We start from the raw sequence: 20051 nt of genomic DNA on the forward strand, positions 1-20051 counted from the left end.
TATCATTTTTAATGAATTTGATTTCTAATGATTTCAGCTGTTTTGTGTAATAAATAGGAATACACATTCAACTTAATTTTCCAAAGTGGATATAAGTTGTTTTTAAAGATAATGCTACGAAAGATACATTTACAAATACTAAGTAGTAAATAGAGTATAAGAACCCCTTCATCAAAGTCTATCAAACCGATTTTATAAATGGTCACGTGACCAACATTTGGCTGCAAAGCAGTAGGAAGTCATGGATCCAGTATCCACTGAAAGCCACCTACTTTTGTCCCCTTGCCCTGTTAACTAATGGAGAAAAAAATAGGTTGAGAGATGGTGGTAATTTCAGAAAAGACAACGCTGCTAGAGTTCTTTAGGAGGAGTAATAAGTGTGTTTATAAATGTACATATAGGATACATTTTAAAGTCCAGTCATCCCTTACATGGATGACACACCAAAGACCACTTAAACTTTAAGCCAGCATATCATGGCTATATTGTACAGAACTTTGCCAAAAATGGGGGAGAGGGGAGAGTAAAGCAGACACTTAAGCATGGAAAACTATGAACTAAATATCCATGTTGAAACAGTTTAATTTAACGTTTCACAAAAGAACTGACAGTGTATAGTAAGTAAAATACGCAATTCAGTAGACCATACTGAGAGTTTCCAGGTATGCCAGAACATTCAAAGTGGAGCTAAGGGAAGAAAATAAAATCATGCCAGTTTTATTATGCAAACACATTATGGTTTGGAAGGAAACAAGTGTATGATTTCAGAGTTTATTTCATGGCTGCTGGATAAAAGGAAACTATTAGCAGAGAGGAAGGATACTAAAAATCTAGTTCAGGGTAGCTGACTCATGCATAAGGCATGGCCTTTCCTCTTGAGGAGGCAGGGCCCTTGGCATGGTGTCAAGAAAAAGCTTCAAAATTAGTGGAATGAAAGAAACCTAGTTCCTAGAACTTAGTCATAAACAAAACAAAACAACAAAAACAAAACACAAAAAACATACCTAAGGCAAACAGACCAACGCTGGAGCAAGAATCTGTAGAAACATTTGACCCTAGTGTTTGTGAATTTCTTCTTCGCTTATATATTGAAGGCAGATTCCTATCTTTTCTTGAAGTGTTTGTTTCTGACACTGGGCTCAGAAAGAACCTGAATTTTCACATTATTGAACCTGTAGAATAGTGGACTTATGTATTAAGAAGAACCTTCTGGTTCAGTCAGTTTACCCTACTTGGGTGTTATATATGATTTTTAAAATATGGTGAAGCTGAAATAGAACCACAAAAAGAAAAATCAATGTTTTATAGTATAGAGGAGAATGAAAAATACTCTGAAATGTAGTCTCTTAGTAATAAGACATAATATTACATAAAACAATAGCAGGGCATGATGACTGAGCAATATACACCCTCCAAGTCCTAGAATCATGCATCAGCAGACCTTAGATTTTTCACCTCAGGTACCGCGAGTGGTATGAGCTGCTGAGGAAATGTGACTCCAGACCCATACCTAAGAAAATTCAGGATACACTGTCTGAATAAATCAGTTTGTCATCTTCTATCTATTAAGGAATGAGTTATTAAGGACTGTTGCATAGGTGGCTTAGTTAGACAGCTTTACACTTAGCGATGCATCACTAAGAACAACTGTGTTTTCTGGCAACCATTTTCCCTGCTTTGGGTAGCACCATCTTTCCAGGTTAGGAACGACGAGATACTCATAAAGAAGCTATTTTCAAGTAAGTGAGAAATAACATCCTTAGAAACAGCATTTGTTTCCATTTTCTTAAAATACAAGTCAGTCATTTTCTGTATTAACACTTCTTAGAGTTGTCTGAGCACTTTATCCACCCACTCATCTCTCTAAGTAAATACCATTATTTTCATACGAGCAATTGACAATTCAGAACAATTCCTTCCAAATAAATATCAAAACTCCAGATGCATAAATCCAGTGTTTGCTGATCTTAAATATAACACAAATCCCAAAGGGTAGAGAGATCCAAACAAGTCATAATTACTGACATAACTGGAAATGTTGCTGTGTACCATCTGCAATAAATACTGTTTGAGTATATCAAAGAACTACTTTTTGTGAGTTATTTAAAAAATTAAGCAGAATAATAATAAAACTAATTGAATGAAGCTTCTAATAAAGTGTTTATTTAAAGCAGTTATAATTGCTTCATTTTCAAAAGTACATTTTTAAAAGTATTCTTCTGGACAGATGAACTACATTTTTAATTCCTCCTAAACGTTCATGATATTAACCAGATTTCCACTTAATATTTATCATTTCAGATCAGAATTTGTGCTTATATTCTTTTATGGCTTGAAAATTGTCTTTAACCATGCCATATTTTAAAATGGTTAAGTGACTTTACATCACAATGTCACCATTCGGTGTCTTAACTTGTATTTTTAAGTTCACAGAATTAAATAACGCTGGATATTATTTGCTATATTTGACTTCCTCAATATTTACAGCTTATAAATAAGATGATCTCCCATCATTACCCAAACACTTGAGACTTGAATATGATTGATTTTCTAGTACTGTGCACATCTCAAACGTATATGAAGAAACACATACTAGTTAAATCAAATTTTATGGCCGCCAGCATCTCTCTTGATGCAGTGGTGCAGTTAAGAGAGAGACTGGGGAGTGTGCTCAGTGGAATTCCCTGCTCTGTGCTAAATTCATTCACTGGTTGAGTGAGTGAAATGTAAGGTGTCCAGGGATCTCTTTTACAATAGAAGGGGGAAAATGTAGAGTTATGAGGCTTGGACGGCCCCCACAGATCCACCTCATGTGTCTTGTTCAGATCCTTTCTTTTTTTTCACTCTAGAGAAGATAATGACTCTTCCACCTGCTTTCAATTTCCTCTTGTATGGCTTCTTCACATGAATGCAGTGCTTGTGTTTATGCAGTGCTCTACATGCCAGACCATGATTTCTAGTTGAGTGTTTACATTTTTCCTCTTACATTAAGTTTTGCTCTTGGAAACTTCCTATTATGTTTCCTTTGCATTTGGTTCCTTGATTACTGTTCCAAGTGTAGCTGCATGCCCTACAGGCTATGGGCATTTTCAGACCAGCTTCCCATTTGAACTAGGCTTCATTCCTAGAGAAAGGAAATGTTTATATTGATCCAAAGAAACAACAGTCTAATTTCTTTGCATAGATTTTAATTATTAAGAAATCTCATTGTTGAATATGTTGTGGAGATAAAATTACATTACACTTCTAATGTATTAATTAGCCATAATTATCTAATTGCAGCATCACCAATAATAATAGTGAGAACAACAAGGATCAAATGAGACTAAAGTGCTCTGACAGATATAAATACAGTGGTTTATGTCACTATAAACCTTTCACTCGCATACATAGTTATAAAATCTATGCTTATAAATAAATATTAAAATCTTATAAATAAATCTTGATTATAAATAAACTAAAAGTTTCTATATTTATATTGTATTGACAGGGTATTTAGTTAGTATACTGACATTATATTTCATAATTCATGCAACTCAGTCAATATGCCAGTATTTTAAATTGTCCAATGATGATTTTCATAAATAAAAAGGTTTAATTTAAACTCTATACTTCTTAAATATATAAACAAATGTTTCTTTAATTTGTTTTAATAATGTGTTTTAAGGTGTTAAAATTGTTTTTAATAATTTTCCTGAAAAACCTGATATCTCAAATTTTTGACAAAAGGTGTTTTGCTTGTTGTTTTTATTAGGTGCTTGGAAGTTTATAGGTAGTATTCCATGTGATTCCCAAACTACCAGATAAACTACCAGATATTCATGTAAAAGAAAAATAAACTTTGAAATTTTACCTGTGATGGAGTTCTGTCCTGATAGCTTTTTTGTCATAAAGGAAGCTTTTCTCTTCTAAATCTTTGGTTTGTTTATATAAAGAATAGAAATTACCCTGCCCATTTTCCTGCCTTTCTATACTCTTCATTTAAAATAATAATTGAATCCCAACATTTCCTCCTTTAAAAATATGCAATGTTGAGGCTGTGTCTCAGGACTTAAGAACGTGAATTCTTTGGCAGAGAAAAGTAGTTAAATACCCACTCTCCATGTCAGGCAGCTCACATCTGCAGTTTTGTCTCCAGGCGTTCCAACATCCTTTTCCGGCTACTGCAGCTGCCGATAGACATCGGTCACATGTCACATACAGACAGACACACACTGAAACATCCTTTCCTGGCTACTGCAAGTGCCAATAGACGTCCATCATACGTCACAGAAAGACAGACAGACAGACACACATACACACTAAAAGTAAATCTTTAAAAGAACATGTGGTCTCCATAATGTATGTGATCTATAAGCTGCCGTTCGGAGGTACATGTCCTTCTTTTGTGTGTTCTATAACTGTGAGTGTCCCAGAAACCTTCCTCATTAGGAACAGACTTTATATCTAGAACAAGGAGGTTTGAATTTGAGCAAAAAATCAAAATCATTAGGAAATTTCACTATTGGTGCTATTGGTATAACACAACTCTTGTAATCCTTTAATAGAGCAATCATTGTTATTGAATTGTTCTATTATCAGCAACAACAGATGGTCTTCCCTTATCATCTGTAGTCTCAGGCCGAGAAAGATTCACCAGCAAGTGAAAGATTCTTTCTGCCTCTTTGAAGTACAGAGAAAAGAAAGGAAGCAACAAGGTACCTATGCTTTCCTAACTGAAATTTCGCAGTAAACAGAAATTATAGGTGTTCAACCCTTGTCTTCTTTTTATAAAACTTGGGAAAAGCTTTGACTGCTTATGACAGGTGGATACCAGTGGTGGTTGTTAAAAGATGAGAAAATTGATTTACACCATTTTTAAGAGGGTCTAAGCTAGCTGTCCCAAAGGGTCCTAGAGGGATGCAGAATTTTACAGTGGCAGGAGCTGAGGGCCAGAGCTTGAGGATGAACCAGAACAGAAGAGTCGGCAATATACCATGAGTCAGATGAGACAGAATCCACAAAAAGAAGTCCTAACTTTCAAACTCAAGATTATAGGATTCATAATGGAAAAGGAGAGTTGCGGAATCCAGGAGGACAATTGAGGAAGATATAAAAACGAACTTCCATGAGGGGAAGTTAAGATTCTGCAGGCATCTATGTTCCTCCACTCTCAGTGAGATCATTTGTGCATCTTCCTTCACAGAAGTTATATGATTTCCTCCTGCTTTCCATGAATTTTATATGTTGATATATAAGCTTAGGTCTTTAACCAACTGTGGATTGCATTAGTATATTGTAAGTACTGTAGCTGAGCAGTTTGTTTATTGTAGTTTGTGCCTGCCTTCCTTTTTACCTGAAGGGGCGGGATCATTCCGCCTGTATTCTTAGGTCGGTATCCTCGAACTCTCTCTCCCTCCAGTGTGCATCCTTAACTACTGATCTTTACTGTTACCACTTTTTCTGCATAGAAATGTACTTTTGTTTTTTTCATTCCTCCATGTTTCATTTACTATCAAATTTATCAACTATTTTATTTATTTTTATTAAGTCTTTTGAAGTAATAGCAAATTGTGGATCTCCAGGACTTCAATTATTCCCCACAGTATTAAATAAGCAGAAATTTAGGATGACCTAATTACTAAGTTGATTAACCTGTTTCTATCTCTCATCCAATTTATCCTTCTTGGTATATTTAATGTGCTCTGCTGTCTTTTTTATACTGTTCCATGGGTTATTCTTTTCCTCAGTTTTTTTCTATTTACCTGATCAATATTTTCTATGGCCTTATTTCTTGTAGTTCATCCATCTAAAGACACTTTATAGGAACAGGAGAGATCTTCTTTTTAAAAAATGAAAGCAAAATACTATAGATTATGCACATTATACTTGGAAATATAATCTCTGTCTATTGTGGATGGTGAATACTTGTGAACTATGGTATGATAAAATGCCATTGATAATGTACTTATTTCTATTGTCCATGTTTTCACCTTCCATCCCTCCAGTAATGTTTAAGAAAATTGCACATAGCAAAGAAAGAAAATGAATGTGAGCTAACAAAAGTACATTTCTTATCTAAAATTCCTTTTTAAAACCGTATCGTCAACAAGAATTGTACATTCTTTAAGCTTAAAACTCGCAAGTTAGTGTTCACCTTGTAAGAATCTGTATAATACTGCTGTATGAAGAAATGGCTTAGTGAATTGTTCTATGAAAACTTGGATTGTCAGACATTTGCAGGTTAAATTCAAGATTACTGTAAAAATTTTAAGATTTAGCAAAAATTAACATTATTTATTCAGTTCATGGATTAAATAATATTTTAAAGTATCTTGGACCAATTTTATGTTTATAAGAATAATTGTGATTACAATTATAAATTAAATAATATCAAGTTCACAGTACTTCACAGGCATAAACAAAATGTACTATATAAATCATCTTGTCTTCAGCTGTCAGCTTGAAATGCCCAGCATGAGGCTTCCATGGTCACCATGTTTCTATATACAAAACAGAAACATTCATCCAGTCTATCTGATTCAGGAAGCAAAATTTTATTTTATTTGTGAGGGTCCTTCAAGCTAAAAATGGATCAATCTCCTATTTTATCTTTGAGACTTTACTTGATTATCTGAATTTTGAGTGCCTAGACCTGTTTCCTTCATAGTAACAGCTCAAATGCTCAGCGAGGGCAGCAACTCTGGGGCCTTTCTGACAGCGCATGCTCAGCGTTTCACATGTTACTGGCTTCCTATCGACACATGCAATTATTTTATTTTTGATTTTACATGTTTACTAAATAAAAACAATCTTGGCATGGCTTCATGCTCAGGAGTGTCTGTAACTGCCAGAAGAGGTAGGTTCTTCTCACAGACTTTCCACATAACTGAATATGCTGATTCACCCATGGATCCCTGTGAAATGTACATAATTTACATATTTCTTGCACATCACAGAGGATAATGAAGCAGGTAAATCTTTGAAGAGTCAGAATAATAGAAATGGCACTTAACAGAAGACTCAAAATGTTTTCAAAAGCAGAGGAAACTTTTTTCACATTAGCTGAACCCGAACATTAAGGGCTGAGGTAGGAAAGAGCATAAGGTGTCTAGGAAATTAGAAAGTTACAGCTGAGCAACTTTTGAAAATGAGAGGCACATTTAACATCCTTTAGATGTAAAGGGCTTATAGAAAGCCAAATTTCTTAGAAACATAATATAACAATATAAACAAAAAAATCAATTGAGTGCTGTAGTATCGAAGGGTAACTCAACAGTGTGCAAACAAAGCACTTCGTGGAATCCATAAAAAGAACCAGTAACCATCTGAAGGGACAGTAGGGAATAGCTGAGAGACTGATCTCATATAACAAGTGGGCCATCTGAAGCTAAGTGTGTCTAATCTGTTTAGTGAGCTAGAGATAGAAAAGAAAATTGAGATGATAAATATATAAAATGCCTGAAACACAAGGAAGAACTTACATCCTATTATGCAAAATCTTTCCCTAAGTCTTCCACCACAGAAAATGCTCTCAATGTGTTAATCTTTGTACTGCTTTCTTTGGGCAAATTTTCATTTGGGAAATTTCATTTCATCTCTACTAACTCTCATTTTTCTAAAACGTTTTAATTCTTTTAATTCCAAGAACACTGAAATGTTACAAAATCACTTTAGATATAAAATTGGCTGTTTAAGCAAGAGAAAGTTTCAATGTCTTTAAAATGGGGATGTGAATTCTTGCCTACCTAGTTCACCTTATATTGTTTAAGGTTGAGAAGAGATGATGGATAGCAAAGTACTTTACAACCGAAAAATCCTTTACAAATGTGAGCTGTCATCATCACCTTTCTGCCATGCCCTGTGTATGAACCCCAAACAGTTCTCGGCTTTCATTTGTCATGTCATTCTTCTGATTCTTGTAGAGCATGTCCCACAAGGTTTTTATCAACAGACTATTTTAATCAACAACAAATGCATTTTCTTGAAAGCTTAATATTGTTTCTATTGCAAATATTCTTTGAACTCTTGAGGAAGCGTAATATGCATTTCAAGGGCCTTTATACTTTCAAGGGTTTTCTCCCTATCTCTTGCATTTCATAGCTACATTTTCTACATATTATGTGGGTTCAATGAAAGTATTTCATCAGGCAATGTGCTGTATAAAAACTTAACTGTTGAATCCCATTCTTTCTCCCCACTTCATCTTTTCTCATTTCTGAATCTCACATCACCTATGGGCTCCATTTGGTGCCACCTGTTGGTCATAAGAATGAAATTAAACATTGAAGTTTTTGTAAGGCAGAAGATAAGGTGTTGACCTCCTTATTTAGTGGAGCTTGAAATTAGACATTGGTAGGAACCCAGCTCAAAAGTTGTTGAATCACTCAGTTGTCACTGTTTTTAATGTTGTTTATATCTCTCTTGCATCCCTTTTCCAAATTAGTATTACTCCAATGCTTATAGGGTTTGTTTTGGCCTTTGACACAGTACCAACCAACGGGTATTTCAATCCGATTGGTATAGATACATTTCATTACTACCTCTTCTTCCCCGGTATATATGAGAACACTTTACTTGTATATAATCATACACTCCATTAAGACATTCTGATTTTAGTGTGGGGAATAGGAATTCTATATATTATAGGAGACTAATAATACTTTGGAATTTTTTTTTACTTTGGAAAATTTAAAAAAAATTAATGTTGACTAGATTTGAATGGTAAACAGTTAAGTTCTGTCACATCCAAGAAAGACCTCTTTAACCAAGCCTTTAACCGTAGTTAAAGTGGATTTCATAGGCACAGTAAATTTCAGTTAGTTGATACTATGTTTGCATGATATCTTTAAAAGTAAGAACAGAAGTTGAAATAGAAATAAACCTTCAATTACATTCTTACTTCTCATTCTTTGTGAGGCACAACTTTAGAGCAAAAACAAAAAAAACAACAGGAACACCAATGTTTATTTATCTTCAGCCTTCAGATCTGCTTAGCTGCTTTCTAGCATACTGAGTTCTATAAAGAACTGTGGAAAGTATGGTAGGGTTTAGAAACAGCTTTCCATAAAACACACTTCACTGCCATGTTCTTCTCTGTTCTCCTCTCATAGACTTTCTACATGCCTTCCCCTAATTATTTGCTCCTTCCATCTCACAATTTGATCTAAGAGTTGGCAAGTTTCTGAAGCATTTGCACTATGAACTATCACTTTGAAATGATACATGGCCAGGCTGCACTTGGTGGTGTTACATAAACCTAACCTCAAGGACTCTAGCAGCTCTCCCTGTAAACTGGTTTGTACATGGTCCCTAATTTGACTACTGATTTTCCTGTTGGATTCTGTTAGATTCATGACTAGAGGATATATTGAGGACTAAGAGTCCCAGCTCTTCTTTATTGATACTGCACTGCCTCCCCAGTTGTCCTCATGATATTTCACATTAATAATGCACTTATTTTTCCACTTTTTTCCCTTGGCAATTACCCAAATTGTTTCAAGTATCTACTCAGATATGAGAGCATCTTATCAAAGCTGGGTCCTGTGTTTTATGTGGATGATGTCACCAAACCACTGCAGATTCATAGATGGAAGAGAGACACTACACTTTGAGAATATGTAGTAATTGCTGGAAGCTCAAACCTGTAATTATTGTTGCCACTCTGAGAACTCTAGTGAAGTCTCTATATTTAGCCTTTGCCCTTATCCATCCAGACTTTCTTGCCATGCTTTTCTCTTGCTCTTTTTTGGAATTTATATTAGAAACAGAAATTGTGAGAATTGCATTAAGAAATTGTATACTATTGCAATTTTAAATGTGTATTGACTTGGTTGTATAATACAAATTAAAAAATAATTGAAATTTAACACTAGTAACATAACTTTCAATTTTATCTAAAATTACACACTTTTAACTTCAGTTTTTTGGCTTTGAGCTTAAGGCAAAAGACCTCTGTAGCACCTTGTTCTACATTTCAGTAGAGGTATAGTGAAGGAAATTCCTGAGGATTCCTGGGTCAGAGTTCACAGCCCTGCCTGATGCTCTATCTGGGAACTGTCAAATTTCTGTATTATGCTCTCTCTCTCTCTCTCTCTCTCTCTCTCTCTCTCTCTCTCTCTCTCTCTCTCTCACACACACACACACACACACACACACACAGAGAGAGAGAGAGAGAGAGAGAGAGAGAGAGAGAGAGAGAGAGAGAGAGAGAGAGAGAGAGAATTCATTTGTGGTTGGGTGTTTATGCATGTAGAGGCCAAAGGTCTGTCAACTGTCACCTTTGGTTGCCATTTCTTAGTTGTTGCCTATTGTGGATTTTCCACAGTTTTTTTTCTCACTTTTTGAAACTTATGGATTAGGTTAAACCGTCTAACAAGTGAGCCCCAGGAAGGGACTGACTCCACCTCTGAAACACTAAGATAACAGTTAGGTTACATGGGCCCACCATGCCTTGCTTTTTGTGTAAGTTCTGGCAGTCTATCATCTCAAGTTCTCATGCTTCCATGGTAAGAATTTTACCAATTAGCCACATACCCAAACCAGTATTATACTTTTGGTCTCATATGATGTTATCTTCTCCTCATCCTGTTCTTCACCCTCTTTTTCTTCCTCCTTTTCCTCCTTCTTCCTTTCAATGCTTCATTCTTGTTGAGAAAATTCCCTTGGCTCCAAGTTGTTTTCAGGGGACATTCTCAAGAAAGACTACAAGGAATCATTAGCTCATTCTATCATCCATACATTTTAAAATCCCTTTGAAGGTTTTCATCTGGAAGAGCTTCCTTATCTTTCATTCTGAGTGGATTACCCATCTTTTGTTGAGCAGATATCTGGATGCTAAGTATTTCTGAGCTGGTCAAAGCCAAATTTCTGGAAATCTCTGCATTGGCTATTAATAGAGTCCACGCTGCTTTACTGGGATTAAGCTGACTGCTGCTGCTTTCCCTTTCTCTTTCCTCTTTTCTTCATCTATAAATACACAGATGGCTACCTTTTCCAATTGATTGGAAAGAGTGCGGATAATATGTGTCAGCAGAGTATCTGAAAGTGACATGGGAATAACACTAACAGTAACTCATATTTATTAAAATCATTGCTCATATCAGGCACTGTGGTAGTAGCTTAATGGACATTATCTGTAATCTTTTTATAATGATTTCATTGAAAGACCTGTTCTCAAAGCCAGAAAGTACTTTTTCTTTCTTCTTTAGCCACATTATCAGATCCACCATTTGATGTATTTTAAGCAGAAATCATAATTTTTAGATCTTCTGTTACAAACAAAACTTAATTGCAATTGTTAAGACTAATTTTTTTTTTTTTTGGTTTTTCGAGACAGGGTTTCTCTGTGGCTTTGGAGCCCGTCCTGGAACTAGCTCTGTAGACCAAGCTGGCCTTGAACTCACAGAGATCCGCCTGCCTCTGCCTCCCGAGTGCTGGGATTAAAGGCGTGCGCCACCACCGCCCGGCTAGACTAATTTTTGATTATTAAAATTTCCAGAATGTTCTTAATTCAAATGAAACTGAAACTCAGTATTTTTCATTGGTTTGAGTGTGTCAACTCTGGTTTTCACTTCACAATAACTTTTCGGTTTATTGTATTTTTTTCTAGTTTTTCTTAGGAATCTGTACTTCTGTTCTTGGCAGAAGGTGTCTGCCTTGTGTGATGTTTGGGTAGGAACAGTGCCCTTCCTTCACACTGTCCCTAATTCCTGACACAAAAGGCATGTGTTTGGTGGGACACAAGTTCAGGCTACAATAGTTAGGCCAGGAATTTCACTGTGGAACTTCCCTTACTGTGACAGGTGCTTCTTTGCAGTTGACTCTTTTTCAAGTAGACATCTTTCTGAAGAATGTACAGGACCCAGGGACTGTGCAGAAATTGACATTATGCTAGCAAATAGAACGTGGATTTGCCCTGTCTAATATCTTCCTTCAGAGCCCTATGTTCTTTCTACTCCAGCTGCTACCCAGCCTTCTTATTCTCCAGGAGAAGAGTCTTCCAGGGTTCCCATAGTCCCTCAAATATAGAACTGGAATTCTGGTTTAGCTTGAACCAGTATTTCTCAACATTGCAGAAGCTGTGTCAGGTGTGTTTTTTGAACATCTGCAGCTGTTGGAGCCAACTCCCATCGTGATACTGGTAAAACGTGTGGAGAGAAGAGAAAACAAATTTCATTTTTTTTGATTTTGTTGGGTCTTGTGACTGTGTTTTCTTTCTTTTCAAATATTCTCTGAAATTCTACTTTTATCAGGCCAGATGAGAAGCTAAGTTGTTAGCTAGTGTGACTGTTTGAAAACCTCTTGAAGATAGGCTTGGTAGCTTTACTTTGCTTCTTTATCTTAATGTTATTAATTTTAGGGTGTTAGCTGAAGTAAGAGGAACAGTCTTACTTCACATCTGATTATTTTTGGCACAGCCATTTATACCCCAAATTGAACTCACAGTGCAAGTTATATTTTCCATGGTTGGAAAGCTTACCTAGGAAAGTCAAAACCTGGCTTACATAGAAAATATTTTGGTCCAAAATTTAATTCTTTACCAATTGCCCTTTTTAGATTTGAGTGTGGTTGATCCTTTGTAGTTGAACTGCAGGATGAGAAATCTAACAGTGCAAATCTTGAGGAATTATTCAAATGTTTACTTCGGGAAAGCTGTATGTTGGTATTGTAGGTATATTAAAGCTTTCCTTGCTTAGTTGACTCCTGTACCTAACATAGGGCTTATTTATGTTCCCATCCATAAGTGAAAACAATAGTGCCTAGCCCATTGTGTGAACTCATTGCATATTTGTTAAATGAGTAACTGCAGGAATTGAAAGTTAGCTAGTGCTTTGTTCTGGGAAGCAGTGGGTACTGTGAGTTTTGTCTCACGCTTCTATTATGTAGGATTCATTGTTATTTGCCTATCCATCATTAGTATATATGTTTAAGGAAATGTCTCCAACATTTTTATTGGATGGCTGCATTTTCCTTATAGGAAACTAGAAAAATTCCAACTTTTGAAAGGAAACTGAGAGTTGAAAATTTAAGCAACAAGAACCAATTTAAAAGTGCCAAGTTTTAAGAAAATCTAGAGAATTCTAACTTTATATATGAAATCCTTTTCTGTTCAACAAAAGCCTCAACTTTCTATTGGATTGTAAGTTTAAAATATGCTGATAAATGGCCTTTGAAGAACAATTTAATACAGAGCAGTACCAACTCTTAAATTTCTTTCAATTCTCAGAGGGAAGAAAGTCTGAATAAATCTTTGGAATTGTTGAGATTTTATAGAAAAACAGTCCTGTCTGTCAGGTTAAATGACTGAAGATTAATTCCTATTTTTTATATTAATATGAATATATTTATATGGATATACAAGGAAATAATTATATATATATATACATATTATAGGCAAATGTTTGTTGGCTGAATCCTGCAGTAAGGTTTCCATATAAACTTTTGTGTGATAACTTAATTTGAATTTTAGACACTGCACACTCCCCAAGTATATTTGCAGCACAAGGAAAACCTATTTTCTGCATATGGAGCTCTAGAAAATGTATGGCTAGTGTGAGAATATGCTGAGTATCCTGGAGAAACTGAGGAACAACTTGACTGCAAGGAAGCACTAGGAATCTCAAAGAAGGATGTACTTTTTTCCCACCTTGGGTTTTAGAGGACTGTTCACAATTTCTTGGTGTTGAAATTAATCAGATGGCATTAGAATAGACATTATCCCTCATTTAAGCTGGGGTGGTAGGCTTTGTTATGATATTTAGAATATTTTAATTTTGCTATGATGATGATAAATAAACTCTACTACATAAAAACCTTTTAAAGTCTCAGGTTTCAAATAACATTCAATATCAATAACTATTTTGCACTTATTGTTTACTTTGTTGGTGTTAAAGATATGCATTCTGGGATGGGAAGAAAAGTAACAGCTTGGCATATTCAAACAAAACATAGTCTTTAATTCAAGAATAGAATTAGTTACCTATTATGAATAACAATTACTGTCTGAATTGGTGAATTGAACCAGCACAAAGTCATCATTTTGTGGTTCCTGTAATTAATGAGTCAAGTCTCTGTGTAGCCAATATTTCCATATTGGCATGATTTTCTATTGGCATACAAAAGAGTTTCAAAGTAGCCCATAATTTGTTATCAAGGTTTTATTTATTAGGGGATAAACTTAGAGAAATAGTAGCAATCTTCAGTCCTATGTGTGCTGGGAACTGGAACCGAATCCAGCAGCCAAGAGGCACACACACACTTTTGTCTGCATTTACAGAGCATGAGACCTTGCCCAAAGTGGGCCAGTATCTTGAAAGCTATTTCCCACAGTACCTGCCCCACTGTCTAAATAAGAGTGTTCTAAGCCTAATACAAAACTATATACAACAAGAACAAATATCAAGTATTGCCCAGGAAAAAGAAGAGGCTTAAACATATAAAAATTAGAATTACAACCAGCATCAAACAAGAAACATATACTAAATGTTTCAATAGTTATCCTATTCTAAGTAGTCTAAGTTTTCAACCCCAATCATGCTTCACATCAACAGAATCCTAAATTATTTAGATGTCATAGTCTACAGCTCTTTCAAATGTTTGACTATTTACTATCTATGTGGAATACAATCTCTATGCATCTAGAGAACCTGATTAGTCTAACTATAAGTTTGACAAACATGGATGACTATTGACCTATAGTTCTTAATACCTTTATAGCTTAAAGTTAAGACATCATATTAAAAAATTAAATAATTGGGAAGGATGCTGTCGCCTTTCCTCCCACCCCGCCATGTGAGGCTACGGTGCACGATTAAGGAATGTCATGGGTTCCACTGGGAAAAGTCCTCCTGCGGAATGTCATCCATCATACAGACACTCACAATAAGATTCAGGAGGATTCTAACATGTGGAAAATCAGAGAACTAGAGAAGCAAATGGAGGATGCTTACCAGGGCATCAGAAGGAACATGGTACCCATCAGCTCAAGTTGGATGAGAAGTGATGGTTTTGAGGAAGAAAGTCAGAGAGACTACTGGAGGCCAAAATATGAAATTTCTGGGGCCCTGGAAGATGATTTTCTTAAGGCTAAATCCTGGAACAAGAAGTTATATGAGTATGAATCCAACATGCCAGACAGATGGGGTCAAAGTGGTTATAAAGAGTTGTATCCTGAAGAGTTTGAAACAGACAGTAGTGACCAGCAGGACATTACCAATGGGGGGAAAAAAAAACCATCTCCCCAGGTAAAAGCATCTGCTCACGAATCCCGCAAACATAAGAAGTCAAAGAAGTCCCATAAAAAGAAGCAGAAAAAACAGTCCCACAAAAAAACAAAAGGAAGCTATGGACATAGCAGCAGATTCCTCAAGTGAGTTCTCAGAAGAAACTGGAGCTTCTAGTACCAGGAAAAGGAAGCAACCACACAGGAGCAAGAAAAAAAGCCAGGAAAAGGTCTCCTAAAAAGTTTTCCCTTGAGATCTCAGTAGTAAATGGCAATGGGTTTTTGATCCTACTGCACATACTGGCTTTGTGGGAGCCTAGGCAGTTTGGATGCTCACCTTACTAGACCTGGATGGAGGTGGGCAGTCCTTGGACTTCCCACAGGGCAGGGAACCCTGATTGCTCTTTGGGCTGACAAGGGAGGGGGACTTGATTAGGGGAGGGTGAGGGAAATGGGAGGCGGTGGCGGGGAAGAGACAGAAATCTTAAATAAATAAATAAATAAATAAATAAATAAATAAAAAGTTTTACCTTTAGGGGGAGAAAGGGCTACTTCCCAGTCAGATAATTCAGCAGATAGCAGTTCTGAGAAAAATCGAGGAAAGAGACACTAAGAAAATCAAAAGGGAGAAAAAAAAGGAAAAGTGTTCATGTTCCTGTGTTTAGCTCTGAAGTACAGGAGAGGACGAGCAAGCGCAGGAATTGGAAAGTGGCTACGGATGCAAGGTCTGCTGAAAGCTCAGAAGATGGCTAAGTGGGAAAGCAGCCGTCCTGCTTCCCACGAACTCTGCTTGTCTGCAGCTCTTAACAGTGGGGTTTGCTAGTGACTCCTTCAGCACAGGAGTCAGAGGTCAGAGTTGTCCTACCTACTTTTTACTCCATCCCCTTTTGTTGTTAATAGGGAATCTGGTATTTTGTTAAGGTTTCTTGAAGAGATTATTTTTTGCAATTAATCACTTATGGTAGAATATCTATACAGCAAATTAAAGAACCCAGAAAGTAATGATCTGGGTTGGAATGTTGAATTTGGGGGAATCAAGGGTCTGGGATGAAGAAAGGATTGAAGTTGTGCCAGACAGAATAGTTTGACAAGGAAAACTTGCTATTTATACAGCTGACTTCAGCTTTGGTGCTTTGATTCTTCTATAGTTGGGCCCTACATGTATCTAATTTACTTAGTGAGGAAATGGGTATAAGAACAAACCTTTTCCCTTCATGGTAGGAGCCACAGATGACGGCTAAGTAATGTAGGGTTTTCTGCCTAATTTCTCTGCTGATCAGGGTCTACAGTGACATTGAGTATAACCCAAACATAACAGTAACTGGATAGTAATTGGTTTTCTAGTTCCATTGCTTTATATTGCCTGAATGGGTTTGTGTTTGAAATTATTTGTTCAGTTGTCCTGTCTATCAAATGGTAAGAATTAGGAAGTAGTCACATTGCCAATGATGCTTTCAACGAGATTCAGCCATCTAAATGTTTGTTTGTTTTTTTGTTTTTTTCTTTTTGCCTAGTTGGAGATTGAACTGAACCATACCCCCAGCCCTATTGTTTCCCTGTTTTTTTGTTTTGTTTTTCGAGACAGGGTTTCTCTGTAGTTTTGGAGCTTGTCCTGGAACTAGCTCTTATAGACCAGGCTGACCTCTAACTCACAGAGATCCACCTATCTATGCCTCCCAAGTGCTGGGATTAAAGGCGAGTGCCACCAGCGCCCAGCTTCCTTGTTCATTTCTAATTCTGTTAATGAATTTTAGTTTCCCTGAAACCAGATGAATCAATTCCAAAATGAAACACACTCTCAGGGACAGACCTAGTTCTTCCCAGTCTGACTTTGTGCTATGATTATCAAGAACATATTATTTTCCCCTGCTATACTGTGATCTTGATAGTAAAAGAAACCAAAATACCACTGAAAAGTGGCTGGTAGTTGACTTTTCATTAAGAGGAAAGATAAGTGACATTGTCAGGGTTTTTGTTTTTGAGGATGTCACTTTTGGAACTGAGTAGAAAGCACACAAGCTCAGACTTAAGACTGGGTCATGGTTCTGCCACTGATTGATGAGTTCTAGAGCAGGTTAAGTTAACCTCCAGGCCTTACTTTTGCATGTGTAATACAGAAATACTTCATGGTTAGCGTGAGACATCAGCAATAAAACACTACTATGCTGACATCCCATGAAGTAGCATTTTATAGTTTAACTAAATTTGTGCTCTTTATATACATACTTATAATAAACTACTTGTTTTTTAAAATAAAAAAATTAAATAATCTTTAAAGAAATGTGCAGAAAATGACGACAGTGACTTCAAAATGTAAACAGTACATAAGTATCTTGATAAGAAGTAGAAATGTATAGTCCAATATGATAAATATATCCTAAAATTGCATCAGTATACAAAATATCTTTAGCAGAGGTAGAAACCTCCATGCACACAATATGGCAAAATGACTTTGCATAGGTACACAAATATTGTAAACAGAAATAGGAGCATATTCAAAATAATAAGTATAATTTGCATTTGTATCAATATACAAGAATCTCTACCAATGTAAATTGCCTATAAACAATAGCTCACAAGTATTCTCATTATTATTCACTATTATTATTAATGTGAGTAAGCTTGTATTTATTATTGTCCCATCCCATTCATTCCCCATTTTTTTCAAGAGAGATCTTTGAGCCTACTTCTTTTCCACCCTCAAGCCTATACCAGTTATAATCAACCCTAATAATAGCACTAACCCTGAGGACAAACTTTGTTGGGAGAAGGGACATTGTTTTCTAACATCATATCCAACTGTCATGGGGGACAATATTATTTCTATGTGATCCTGTAAAAACTAAAATGATAGTTAAGTTTCAGGACTACTGTCTTTTATAATTGCAGAGTCTCTGAGTAGTCCGTAGGGTATTATATAAGTTCTTATTTGAAATTCTGGCCATAGTGTTGTAAAAAGGTGCACTTGTCAGGTAGCCAAGTTGGAATCATGTTGATCAGTTTGTAACCAAAACCTATCTTAAAGGGTACTATCAGCATAATGACATCATATCACTCAGGTAGAATCCTTTTTTGTGGGGCCCCATCCTCCTTCTGGAAACATCACAGAAAAATTTATTATACACTGTGGAAAACTTAAACATTATTCTTATAGACATATCTTCAATGAAAGGTAATATAGAGACAAAAATAGGTGTAAGAAGAGAAGTAAATATTTTAAAGTAGAGTTTTGATAATATTAGCCCCTAAATTTTATCTGTCTTCTGTTTTCTGTCCAACACCAAGTGGCTCCTGATAAGAGCCATAAACTCTGAGGTTCTTTTTTTCTTTTAGCACATGCATTTAGAAAAGGATAGTCACTGTCAAACTCCAAAGCCAGCTTTGATTTTTAAGTGAGTCACAACTATTATTATACTGAGAAGTAGGAAGGTATATATGGCTATGTAAGAAAATTGTACTCTGAAGAGAATATTGGTACTGTAGATTTCTCTTTGCTTGGTTTTCCTTCTGAATAGCTATCTTTTCTTCTTTAGGCATCTTATGTCCAGTCGCTTGACTTTTTGAAGATGGGTATTTTTCTGCAAAGACAAAAACAGAACTATGCCCCAACACTTATGAGGTTTTTCCACAACTACAGTATTATCAATTCTGTGGATAAGCTGTCATTTCTCTTTATCAAGAGGTTTCTCGTTTTCAAACCAAATCTTGATTAATTTTGAAGGTATCCATAGCTTTTCAACTTCCATGAAAACAAGAGAGAAACCTCTGCCCCTAGGTAGCACTGCCCTGGTTTCCATTCTGAGATCAACACATCCTTGAAATATATCACCTGATTTAATGCATAAGTTTATTTTATTATCTAATATCTCTCTGCTGCCATTGTTTCTCATTAACATTAAGAAAATTTAAGGTTCATAAGGCTTTATGCAATCTATTTCTGGTGCTATCTTTCATTCTTTTCTGTTTGCTTAACATATCCTTTATAGTTTGATTTGATCTTTCTATATTTCCTGACTTGTAGGATTGTGTGGTATGTCTGTAATATGCTTTATATTATAATAAGCAAAAAAATATTTTTTTTCTTAGAGACATGTGCTGGATCATTGTCTGTCTTTATTTGTTCATGTATAACCATGATGGCCACAAGTTCTAGTAAATGTGTGATTACCAAATCAGCCTTTTCCAAACACAAAGCAGTTTGTCCATTGAAAACTTGATTAGGGATCAATGGTATGGTGTACATATTTTAAATTTTCAGATTCTACAAAGTGAAAAATATCCATCTGACAGATTTTATTTGTTTCTGTTTACTGTGTGATAGATTACCTGGCAGACAAGAATGAGGTCAGATTTGTGTTATGTGTATTAGATAGAGCTTATTCCTAATTATATCTTGAACCTGAATGAATAATGATGTCAGTTCTGTATCATCTGGTATATATCAGCAGTTTCAGTATGCAAAACAACTCTTTCAGCATTTTGTGAATCAGTAACTATATTGAGGGATTTTCTAAAATTCCTTACAACCATGAGAATAGTATATAATTCTGACTTTTAGATATAAGGCTTTTGTCCATCTTACTTAAATCTTCTGATGTGCAGCTTGCCTTTCCTAATTTATTTGCATCAATAATGAATGTAGGGGCTTCAATTTTTGATGTGTCATGTACAATGCAAAAAGGATCCAGTTACCTCTCTTTATAAGGTTAATTCTGTTGCTTTTAGGATAGATGTTATTAATCTCTCACTAAAAATTAGTGCAAGCTTTTTTGCCAGGGTTCATTGTCTTTCCATATTTTTAATTTTATTTTTAATAAAAGGTAGTATAATTTCTGCTGGGTCTATTACT

The 20051-nt window shown here is 35.7% G+C and overlaps 1 protein-coding gene and 1 pseudogene across 14 annotated transcripts in view; both read left to right on the forward strand.

The window, feature by feature from the left end:
* The window catches only part of Ralyl (RALY RNA binding protein like), an 806938-nt gene that overhangs the window by 205767 nt on the left and 581120 nt on the right, over positions 1-20051 (forward strand). The gene's annotated exons all lie outside the window — the stretch shown is intronic.
* LOC142850749 (uncharacterized protein NKAPD1-like) lies at positions 14799-16033 on the forward strand (annotated as a pseudogene).

Source organism: Microtus pennsylvanicus, chromosome 5 (assembly GCF_037038515.1).
Source record: "Microtus pennsylvanicus isolate mMicPen1 chromosome 5, mMicPen1.hap1, whole genome shotgun sequence".
In the NCBI taxonomy this organism is placed as follows: Eukaryota; Metazoa; Chordata; class Mammalia; order Rodentia; family Cricetidae; genus Microtus; species Microtus pennsylvanicus.